Source organism: Lampris incognitus, chromosome 2, assembly GCF_029633865.1.
Source record: "Lampris incognitus isolate fLamInc1 chromosome 2, fLamInc1.hap2, whole genome shotgun sequence".
In the NCBI taxonomy this organism is placed as follows: domain Eukaryota; kingdom Metazoa; phylum Chordata; class Actinopteri; order Lampriformes; family Lampridae; genus Lampris; species Lampris incognitus.
In genome coordinates, this window is record NC_079212.1 from 112,551,516 (window position 1) to 112,563,666 (window position 12,151).

A 12,151-nucleotide genomic window follows, 5' to 3' on the forward strand; every position below is an offset into this window, starting at 1 on the left:
AGTATTGAAGAGCCAAGCCACGAGGTAAGCATGATGTTTATCAAACACTGTCCAGATCAGTCTCTTGCCAATGTTTTTAAGTTCAAGTCCGCAGGGAAATGGTCTGCTAGTGAGATCCAGGTGAGGCTTGATGAGCACATGCTGGAGAGGAAGTCCCGTGTAGCTGCAGGTGGACAACGTGAAGCAGGCGCGGTAGAGCGTAGGTTCCATTCACAGGTTCATGTCCCTGTAGTCGACATGGCTCCCGACTTGAACACGACCGTGCCGGTGGTGCCATCTCCCGTCCCGGCTCATGCGTCATCTCCTACACCATTTTGTGCAAGGTCTCCTACACCGTCTCCTGCACCTGTCACTGGCGGTGATGACTATATGAGGAGTTTGGTGAGCTTGCTAGACCGTTTGGTCACAATGCAGACTCAGGTTCCAGTTAGCGCTGCAGTCCGGACACCGACGCAGACTCAACCGCCAGCTAGCGCCGCAGGGCAGGTGCCAGACGCACCGCAGCGGTTGTGCAGGGTTTGTAAGTCTCCGGATCACTCCACATTTTCCCACTGCAGCCGGGAGAACCGATGTATAAACTGTTTGTCTCCTGGTCATTGGAAGAGGGACTGTCCTCACCCTGGTCATCAGTCTCGTCCGTTAAACTACTAAACCCACACCTAGAGAGGGATGGTGTGGGTAAAGTAGATGTATCCCTCACTGATGTCTCCGACCTGGCTCACTTGTATGAAGACAAGTGTGCCAAAGCACCTCAGGGTTCGCGTATGGTCATTCAGGCAACACAGAGGATTCAGGCTTTCAGTGACTTGTTCTATGCTCCTGTTCTTGTCAACCAGAGTGTGCAGCTTAATGGCATGTTGGATACTGGCTCTATGTCATGCAGTATCAGTGAAAATGCAGTAGAGAAGCTCCGCTCTGGGGGTGTTTTACCTGAGAAGCAGCAGCCTGAAGAGAACATTGTCTTGATTGGCTGCGGTGGTCTGGAGACTAGGCCTGATGGTTTTTATGACCTCAACATGCAGCTTTATGGCATTTCCTTTGTCATACCCACTCTGGTCGTGCCCGGTCAGCATGATGATCTGATAGTCAGCACAAACGTCATTAAACATGTGGCCCATGTACTCAAGAGTGGTACTGAGTACTGGGACATCGCGTCCAGACAGGAACATCCGTCTAGTCCTGACGTTGAACAGTTCTTGTCCATGTTCACGAATGTAGAGCGCTGGAGGGGTGGTGCAGTTCCTGAGAAGATAGGTACTGTTAAGCTCACCCAGGCCATGACACTCTTACCGAGGCACGAGCACTTAGTCTGGGACAGACTTCCTGCTAAGGTGCCTATGTCAGCTGGAAGCACTGTTGTTGTGGAGCCGACAGACTCCAAGGCCATGCCACGCGGTGTCCTCATAGGTCGACTTGTCACACCGCTCTGGGGTGATAGGTGGGTACCCATGACTGTTGTCAATCCATCTGACAAAGCCATCACGCTGAAAAGGAACTGCAAGTTGGCTGATGTGTTTCCATGCTTGGCGATTGAGGACTTTAATGTTTTCCAGGGACTGCAATCAGTTGCAGGGAGGCATGAGTCCAACGCCACAGATAGTGCCTGTCCCCCTGTCCAGCCGGCTAGGAGTTTGTCAGAGCTCGGACTCAGTGACATTGACCTCAGCTCTTGTCAGGTTAGTGAGGCACGCAAGTCCCAGCTCGCTCAGCTGCCCACCGAGTACCGTGACATCTTCTCCAGGGACTCTCTGGACTGTGGCGAGGTCACAGGATACACACATCGCATCCATCTGGTGGATGAGCGGCCCTTTCGCTTGCCCTACAGGAGGGTTCCCCCAGCCCACTATCAGAAGCTGAGACAGGTTCTCACTGATATGGAGGAGAAAGGGATTATCCGGAAGTCCTCGAGCGCATACGCTTCACCGCTGGTTATGGTGTGGAAGAAGGATGGCGGGCTTCGGATCTGCACTAATTTCAGATGGCTGAATGCTCGGACCTTGAAAGACGCTCATTCCTTGCCACACCAGTCAGACTGTCTTGCCGCGCTGGGTGGTAACTGCCTCTTTAGTACGATGGACCTCACCTCTGGCTTCTTCAACATCCCAATGCATGAAGATGACAAGAAGTACACTGCTTTCACGACTCCCCTTGGGTTGCATGAATACAATCGCATGCCGCAGGGCCTTTGTAATAGCCCTGCAGCCTTCATGAGAATGATGATTGGGATCTTTGGGGATCTGAACTTCACGAAGCTTTTGTGCTATCTTGATGATCTTCTTGTCTTCGCGCCGTCAGAGGTTGAGGCTCTGTCGAGGCTCCGCACTGTGTTTCAGAGGTTGAGGGAGAACAACTTGAAACTAGCTCCGAAAAAGTGTCATCTGCTGCAGAAGCGGGTGCGGTTTTTGGGCCACGTGGTTGATGGCGGAGGTGTGTCTGTCGATCCCTCCAAAGTAGAGGTCATCTCCAACATGACAGTGCAGGATCTCATGGAAGGTGATGGGTGCACGCCTTCTGTTCGTAGGATCAAATCTTTCCTTGGTATGGTATTTTACTACCAGCATTTCCTCCCGAACTGCTCCTCCGTGGCTAAGCCCCTGTTCACCCTTACAGCTGGACAAAAGAGGAGGGGGAGGTCAGCTAAGGATAAGAAGCCCCATGGCAGCTTCCGTAAGCTTACCTCCGCAGACTGGACGGCGGAATGTGGGGAAGCATTTGATCTGTTGAAGACGATGTTACTGGAGTGTGTGGTGCTTGCCCATCCAGACTTTGAGGTGCCTTTCATTTTGTCGGTCGATGCGTCTTTGGACGGACTCGGCGCGGTGCTGTCTCAAGTGCCCCGAGGAGAGTCCAAGGCCAGACCTGTTGGTTTTGCGAGCAAGTCCCTCAGTGCCTCACAGCGGAAGTATCCAGCTCATAGACTGGAGTTCATGGCGCTGAAGTGGAGTGTTTGTGAAAAGTTCAGCCACTGGCTGAAGGGTCAAAGCTTCACTGTTTGGACAGATAATAATCCGCTGACTTATCTCCTAACGAAGCCGAAACTTGACGCGTGTGAGATCCGCTGGGTGTCTAAGTTGGCGTCTTACACCTTCGATCTCAAACACCTGCCAGGGAAGAAAAACGTGGTGGCGGATGCGTTGAGTCGCGACCCTTTTTCCAAGCCCGTCAGTCAGAGGCTACTTAGGGAGCCCTACCCGGCCCTTGTTCAGGAAGCCGACGGGGTTGAGGGGGACTCTGTGCAGGATGTTTTCAGACTCAGTTGCCAGTCCCAAACAGTGAGTAGTGCGCGATCTGGGTTTACTTGTGATGCAGCTGAGATCAGGGCTTTTTGTCAAGCCAAATGTGACTGGCCTGATGCATCAGTATTCACAGCACTCAGTTTGGTCCAGCACGTTCAGCATCTGTCGAGTGGTCAGGATACACTGCCAATGTTATCCACCGAGGAGCTCAGGTTGAGTCAGGAGCAGGACCCCTGCATCTCCAAGGTGTTGCCCTTTGTCGCTGTTCGGAAGCGGCCATCGAGACGTGAGAGGCATGGTGCTGACCAGAAGGTCCTCAGGCTGTTGAAACAGTGGGAGAAGTTGGAAGTCAATGATGGTGTCTTGTACAGGGTGACAAAGGAGCCAGTGTCTAAGCAGAGGAGGTCTCAGTATGTTTTACCTCTGAGTCTGAAAGACAAGGCACTGTCTGGCATCCACGATCACGCTGGTCATCAGGGCCAGGACTGTACTCTCTCTCTTGCAAGGCAGCATTTTTATTGGCCTGACATGGAGAGGGATATCAGAGCATATGTCAGATGCTGTCGGAGATGTGTGTTTGGGAAGACCCCAGAGCCAGCTGCTTGCGCGCCCCTGGAGAGCATTAAAACCTCCGCACCGATGCAGCTTGTGTGTATGGATTTCTGGTCCGCTGAGGACAGTAAGCAGCGGTCGGTCGATGTCCTAGTGGTTACTGACCACTTCACTAAGCTTGCTCACGCGTTCCCCTGCGCCAATCAGACAGCGAAGCAGGTTGCCAAGAAACTCTGGGATCATGTATTCTGTGTTTACGGGTTTCCGGAGAGAATACATTCTGACCAGGGCACAAACTTTGAGAGCAACCTGACTGCAGAGCTTCTCAGGTTGGCGGGTGTAGCGAAGTCCCACACGACGGCCTACCATCCTATGGGTAATGGCGGGACAGAGCGGTTTAATCGCACGATGGGGAATATGCTCCGTTCCCTTCCGCTTCAGCAGAAGCAAGAGTGGCCTCAGCAGATCCATTCTCTCACGCTCGCGTACAATGCCACTGTTCACGAGACCACGGGTTACGCGCCTTTCTTCCTGATGTATGGGCATGTCCCAAGACTGCCGGTGGATGTTATGTTCAGGCAGGTTTTGCATGACCCTCACGTTGTTGACTATGACTCTTATGCTCAGTCTCTGCTTTCCTGTCTAAGGAGTGCAATGGAGATCGCTCAGAAGCACTCCATGGCTGAGCAGCAGCATCAGGCGCGACAGTACAACAGACACGCCAAGGGCACTGTCCTGTCTGTCGGGGATCGTGTTTTGGTTGCGAACCAGAGTGAGCGAGGGAAGAGAAAGTTGGCTGACAAAAGGGAGAACGGAGTGTACACGGTTGTCGGTGTCAACCCCAATATCCACGTCTACAAGATTCAGGATGCAGAGGGGCACACCAGGGTGGTGCACAGGAACCGTTTGTTGGAGGTCAACTTCTTGCCCCTTCCTGAGTTAGATCAGGGTGAGGAGTCCAGTACAACCAGTCAATTGCTTGACTGCGCAGAGTCCGATGAGGAGGACAGTGCAGATGGCCTGACGGTCTCAGGGGATGCAGTGGGGCTAGCAGTCTCATCACTTGGAGACTCGCCTAGATCTGAGTGGGCAGAAGCGGAAGAGTTCATTCCGTCTAGTCTGATAGTCAGTCCTGTGGGGGCCACTGCTCAGTCTCCACCCAACACACACGCACCACACAACACACATGCACCACACATAGAGGCATCACACTCACTCGATGTAGGTGTTATATCTCACACTGATTCGCACACAGGGGCACCACCCTCACTCGATACAGATGTTGCAGCTCGCGCTGTCTCACGCACACAAGTAGAGAGCGATGGTCGGGTTAGGACACGCACAGGGAGGGTGGTGAGGTCAGTGAACAGGTTAATAGAATCTATGGCTCAGATGCCATTTCTACGGAGTGTGAGGGTTTGAACTTTGATGGAGGTTGGAGTCATTCAAACTAGTTTAATGTGAGTTATTAGGTGTCTATCAGACAGGGTTGTTTTGGGCCAAGTGCATGGTGTGGCGTATCAGGCGTCACATTGATCTAAGGGAATACTGAGACTTGATCAACCTCATTATTTTCTGAACCTCGTAACCGAGGTAGCTCCTAAGTTGACTGGAGGACTAGGTCCTTCTTTTCACTTGTGCCAGTAGTCAGTGATGGCCTTTTCCTTTCCTCTTTCTCTTTTTATCCTGCTGTCAGGATGTTGGTGAATTTCAGGGGGGGTGAATGTAACCAGGTTAAAATTAATGTTTTTATTTTATTTTGTTTGAGTATGAAATATCACCAAATCCTGTCTGTGTGCTGTTATTTGTGTTTACTACATTTTATTTTATGTCATTATTTACTTTTATGTATGTTTTACAACGACCGTCATATACTTGTACTGTCGCTTTAAGAGAGAGGTCTTGTGGGTACACGGAAGAGGGAACGCGGGAGAGGCCATTTTTGTTTTGTGGGAGGAGTCTCAAGCAGCGATCGAGCCGAGCCACGCGTGTTCCTACCGTAGCACAGGTTTGCTGATTGAGGAGAACGTAACCTTGAGTATCCCTGTAAGAAGATACTGCAAGCTGTGGGATAAAATACTTGTTTATCCTTTCTTACATCGGAGTCCCGTGGACAGTTTCTCCTTCTAACGCACACGAGTGAAGTCCGGGGAGTGGTTGAGCTTCAACCCCACGTCCGTAAGAAACACCGCTCCCGCTGGAGGACTGGACGTTTGTCGAAGGGTTTGAAACCAAAATAAATGGCAAGGTGGGCCAAATAGAGTCCTGTGTGTCCCCCCTCCTTCCTTGATCATGATGATGATGATGATGACGAGAGACTGAGGGCCCCCCACAACACCTGGGGCCCCACCCAAAATAGAACACAACGCAGAGCTTTTGATGAGAGTGACGGGCATGCAGCAGGCTGACCAGCATAGAACAACATAGGACTGCCCCCGTTACACCTGTCCAGTGTGTCTCCCCACCTGCCACCCGATGACTACTGGGATAGGCTCCAGCATCCCCGTGACCCTGAGAGCAGGATAGGTGGTTCAGTTATTGGATGGATGAATGGATACCATAAAAGCATACAGTGCATCCGGAAACTATCCACACCACTTCACTTTCCCCACATTTTGTTATGTTACAGCCTTATTCCAAAATGGATTACATTCCTTTTTTTTCTCATCAATCTACACACAATACCCCATAATGATGAAGTGAAAAAGGTTTTGTAGAAATTTTGCAAATTTATTATAAATGAAAAACTGAAATATTGCATGTACATAAGTATTCACACCCTTTGCTATGACACTCAAAATTTAGCTCAGGTTCATTCTGTTTCCACTGATCATCCTTGAGATGTTTCTACATGTTGATTGGAGTCCACCCAAAGTAAATTCAATTGATCGGACATGATTTGGAAAGGTACACACCTGTCTATATAAGGTCCCACTGTTGACAGCATGTCAGAGCAGAAACCAATCCATGAAGTCAAAGGAATTGTCTGTGGACCTCCGAGACAGGATTGTATCGAGGCACAGATCTGGGGAAGGGTACAAAAAAATGTCTACAGCTTTGAAGGTCCCGAAGAGCACAGTGGTCTCCATCATTCGTGAACGGAAGAAGTTTGGATCCACCAGGACTCTTCCTAGAGCTGGCTGCCCAGCCAAACTGAGCAATTGGGGGAGAAGGGCCTTGGTCAGGGAGGTGACCAAGAACCCGATGGTCACTCTGACAGAGCTCCAGCGTTCCTCTGTGGAGATGGGAGAACCTTCCAGAAGGACAACCATCTCTGCAGCACTCCACCAATCAGGCCTTTATGGTAGAGTGTCCAGACGGAAGCCTCTGCTCAGTAAAAGGCACATGACAGCCCGCTTGGAGTTTGCCAGAAAGCACCTAAAGGACTCTCAGACCATGAGAAACAAGATTCTCTGGTCTGATGAAACCAAGATTGAACTCTTTGGCCTGAATGCCAAACGTCACGTCTGGAGGAAACCAGGCACCTCTCATCACCTTGCTAATACCATCCCTACAGTGAAGCATGGTGGTGGCAGCATCATGCTGTGGGGATGTTTTTCAGCGGCAGGAACTGGGAGACTAGTCAGGATCAAGGGAAAGATGAATGGAGCAAAGGACAGAGAGATCCTTGATGAAAACCTGCTCCAGATCACTCAGGACCTCAGACTTGGGCGAAGGTTTACCTTTCAACACGACAACGACCCTAAGCACACAGCCAAGACAACGAAGGAGTGGCTTCGGGACAAGTCTGTGAATGTCCTTGAGTGGCCCAGCCAGAGCCCAGACTTGAACCCCATTGAACATCTCTGGAAAGACCTGAAAATAGCTGTGCAGCGACGCTCCCCATCTAACCTTACAGAGCTCGAGAGTATCTGCAGAGAAGAATGGGATGGGAGAAATACCCCAAATAGGTGTGCCAAGCTTATAGCTTCATACCCAAGAAGACTTGAGGCTGTAATCGCTGCCAAGGGTGCCTCAACCAAGTACTGAGTAAAGGGTGTGAATACTTATGTACATGCAATATTTCAATTTTTTATTTTTAATACATTTCTAAAAACCTTTTTTGCTTTGTCATTATGGGGTATTGTATGTAGATTGATAAGAAAAAGAGGAATTTAATCCATTTTGGAATAAGGCTGTAACAAAACAAAATGTGGGGAAAGTGAAGGGGTGTGAATACTTTCCGGATGCACTGTATATTGGTTACCAGTTATATCCAGATCAACACAGATGCATGAAAGAGTGTAGTGGATAAAATAGGAGTAGCATTTATTGTTCCAGCTCCATATTAAAGTAGGGAAAAGTGAGGAATTAGAGAGGGATTTTCAATCTATACTGGCGAAATGATTGCAATATTGTTAGCATTGAAGTGGATAGAGGTAACAAGACCATTGATAGCAATCATTTGCTCAGACTCAAGCTCATCACTAGCCAGTTAACAGCATTGTCGTTCAGATAGCAGACTGGATGTTTTAATAGAAGTGCAACAAACTATATTGTAACGTAGACACATTGGTCCTTGACTAAAGGGTCAGACCGGTCAGCCAGTGGCCAACGTGTCTACTTATCCATGCACGTTACAATATATAGAATTCAACTGATGGGTCTGACAGTAACATTTCTATGGGTTCCAGCAACTATTGGTGTCAAAGGAAATAGAATGGCAGATAAGGTTGCAAAAGAGGCAACAAAAAATGGGTCGGTAGGTAGGTCTTTATTTCAAACATAGAAAGCAAATATTATTTCAAACACAGCAAACAAATGTTACATGTTTGAAAAGCGAAAAGCAGCAGGAGGAAGTTTCTACTCACAATATCCTGCCCCCTCTCTGATGCTCAATTCATACAATCTCATTAATAAACTTGTTTTTTTTCCCCTACACACCCGAATATGCCTTACTGGTATACCTTGTCAATGAGTCGACAACAAAAAAACCCCAATAAAAATAGTAACACTGGAAATTAAAAATGGTATACAAATAAGAAAAATAGTGGAAAAAATGAAATTAATTTGTGTGTGTTTGTGTGTGCATGTGCATGGGTGTGCATGGGTGTGTGTGTAAGCAAAGGAATTAAAGCAATAAAAATACCAAAAACAAGTGAAAAAGAAGCTCAAATAATAAAAGCAATAATAATGGTGTCCCATTAGGAAAAAGAACGGCGACAGCAATAAAATACTGGGGAGGGGGTCCCCCAACAATAAAAACAATAACAAGGAAGAACAATAGTAGCGTCCACCAAGGTATCATTGTCATGAGAGAAGCAAGGCCTCCTCCTCATCCTTACACTTCTTTAAAACATTTTTTGGTACCTTTTTTTAAATGATTTAAACGTTTGCTTTCCTTAAGTTCCTGATCTAAACCATTCCACAGGCTACCTCCACTGTAAGGAAATACACATATTTTTGACCGAAAACGCCGGAAAAAATGGCTTGCGAACCGTCGTCTGCGTTCGGGAGGAGCGGAGTCGGATAACGCGTGTGTGCAGCGACCACTTCGTCAAAAAAAACCCACTCTTCATAACATAAGGATCATCTCCAACATATCTGACTTTCTGCTAATACCTTTCTCTGATAATATCGTCTAAACTAGCACAGTTCGGGCTAAACTAGCTCCATCTCGTCAATTCTGCTTTTCACTTCCTGCCCTCCATCTGAACCTCGCGCGTCATCAGAATCACGTGACTGCAAATGAGCTTAATTTTTCAGCCAGTTTAGCTCCACCCCTCTGATACCATATTGTAGTGAATTCAGGGGGCAGCCCGGGAACCGCCACAGCCGGGACGCGAACCCGTATCTCTTGCACCGCAAGCGACAACGTTAACCAGTCGACTAAAGGGTCCGACCCGTTAATCAATGACCAACGTGCCTAATTATCCATGCACGTTACAATATTTTTAAGTAGCATTTCATGGTCAGTTGCACCAAAGGCTTTTTTCAAATCTATAAATACATCCACTGCATACTTCTTGTTGTCAATACAGCGAGTTATACCGTCCATCAGCTCCATGAATGCCATAGATGTTGATCTGTTTGATTGGAACCCATACTGACTGTCTGACAACAGTTTGTGTTTCTCAATAAATTTATCCAGCCTTTCAGCTTAGAGTTTTTCCAAAATCTTAGAAAACTGAAAGTAATGCTACAGGCCTGTAATTGCTAAACTGATGTCTACCACCCTCTTTATAAAGTGGGATGACTTCGGCAACTTTCATTTTGCATGGAAATGTACCCGTTTTGAGAGAGAGGTTGCAGATGTAAGTTAGTGTGTTTACAATACCATCAACAGCTTTCTTAATTAGAGCCATATCAATTCCATTCCAGTCAGTTGTTGGTTCTTACTCTTGATAACAGTATCAATGATTTCCTTTCCTTCGACAGCTTTCAGAAAGTTTGAGTTTTGAATTCTGTCTCCGTGGTCCTCAATGGCCCCCACATCATTAGGATGTGAGTCATCAATTTCTGCTGCTAGCTTTGGTCCCACATTTACAAAGAAGTTGTTAAACCCAGTTACAACATCATTCATATTGTTTATGGTTTGATCATTGTCCATGAAATACTGAGGGTAATTTGTGCTTGTTGATCCATTCTTAATAATGCTATGTAATACTTTCCATGTCCCTTTGATGTTATGTTTGTTATCATCTAATTTCTTGTTATAATGTTCCTTCTTGCCCAATCTCAGCATATTTTTAACTTATTTCTATATCTTTTGTATCTTTTTTTCTGCCTCCACTGTTTTACATTTCAAGAACTGTCTATAAAGAGTGTTTTTTTTACAGGCATTTTGCAGTCCTTTTGTAATCCACGGTTTGTTCTCATAGTTTTGCTTCCTGTTGTATTGTTTTATGGGCAGTTTTTGTCATATAGTGTTAAAAATATACTGAGAAATGTGTCATAGGCTCTGTCAATGTCCTTTTCCTTATGTGCTATGCTCCAGTCTTGCATTAATAAATCATATTTAAATGCATCTAAGGCTTCCTCTGTTCTAACTCTTCTAAGTTTGATCATATTGTCTCCTTTAGCCTTCATATAATCATATCCATAGATCACAAAAACTGGTAGATGGTCACTTATGTCATTTGTCAGCAACCCACTCACGATATTATTGTCCATATTATTTGAGAATATGTTGTCTCTTAGAGTAGCACAGTGTGAAGTTATTCTACTGGGTTTAGTGATTGTTGGATAGACACTCATGCTGTACATTAGTTCAATAAAATCATCAGTCAATTTGTGCTTGCTGGGATTCAGAAAATCTATATTAAGGTTCCCACAAATAAACATTACCTTCTGATCTGACTGAGAAAATATTTCTTCCATTTTTTCCCTTAAAATTTTCAAATAAACACATTTTAGCAGTTAGATTCAGCAAGACAGAAATCAAGAGCATTATTAAGCAGAGATTGAAGGAAAGGTGGCAAAAGCAATGGGAGGAAGAGAGGAAAAAGGATGATAGTTTTTATTGAGTTCAAAGGAAAGTGAGAGAAATGAGGAGTGCAGGTAGGAACAGGAGAGAGGAGACAATAATATCTAGTCTTAGATTTGGACTCACTGAACTAAATGCTACACTATTCAAAATAGGCAAACATAATACATGCAGATGCAACAACTGTGGGCAAGAAGAAACAATAGCACCATGTTATGCTTAACTGTCAGAGATCCATCCATCCATTGTCTTAACCGCTTATCCTGCTCTCAGGGTCGCGGGGATGCTGGAGCCTATTCCAGCAGTCATTGGGCGGCAGGCGAGGAGACACCCTGGACAGGCCGGCAGGCAATTGTCAGAGATATGAGGCAAAAAGAAGGAATCTGATTCGAAACCCCAGAAAGGAAGATGCAAACTTAGACATTCTATAAAAGAACTCAGGAAATGAATAATGTCTATTTTTATTTCAGTATCTTAGAATAACTAGTTTGATTGAGACGATATGAGTTTGTGTTTTTTTTTCTCAGGATCTGCACATTTATTCTAAAGACAGTAGCATGGGGCACAGGAGCTTGTTTTTTTAGACATTCTGATCCACACTCCATTCCAGTTGGTGGCGGTAATGTACCAAATTGTTGTTTGCCAACCGCCAATAAATCTAAAAAAGAAGTGGGTATCTTTGTCTGCCTGGGAAGTTCTGATGATTCGACATGTATTTGAGTAGGCTGACATGACGAGAAAACAATTAGTTGCGAGTAGTAATTTTTTTTACGAGAGGACTCGATAACAAACCGGATTTGAAATTTATATTTCCCCAGGCACTATTTGTGTAATTTCATTGGCTGTAATCTATTTCCAACAACCTCGATTGAAGCTAAATTGGGTTCATTGATAAGCCAATGAACGGGTGGCTTCAAATAGCAACAGATGACGTTTG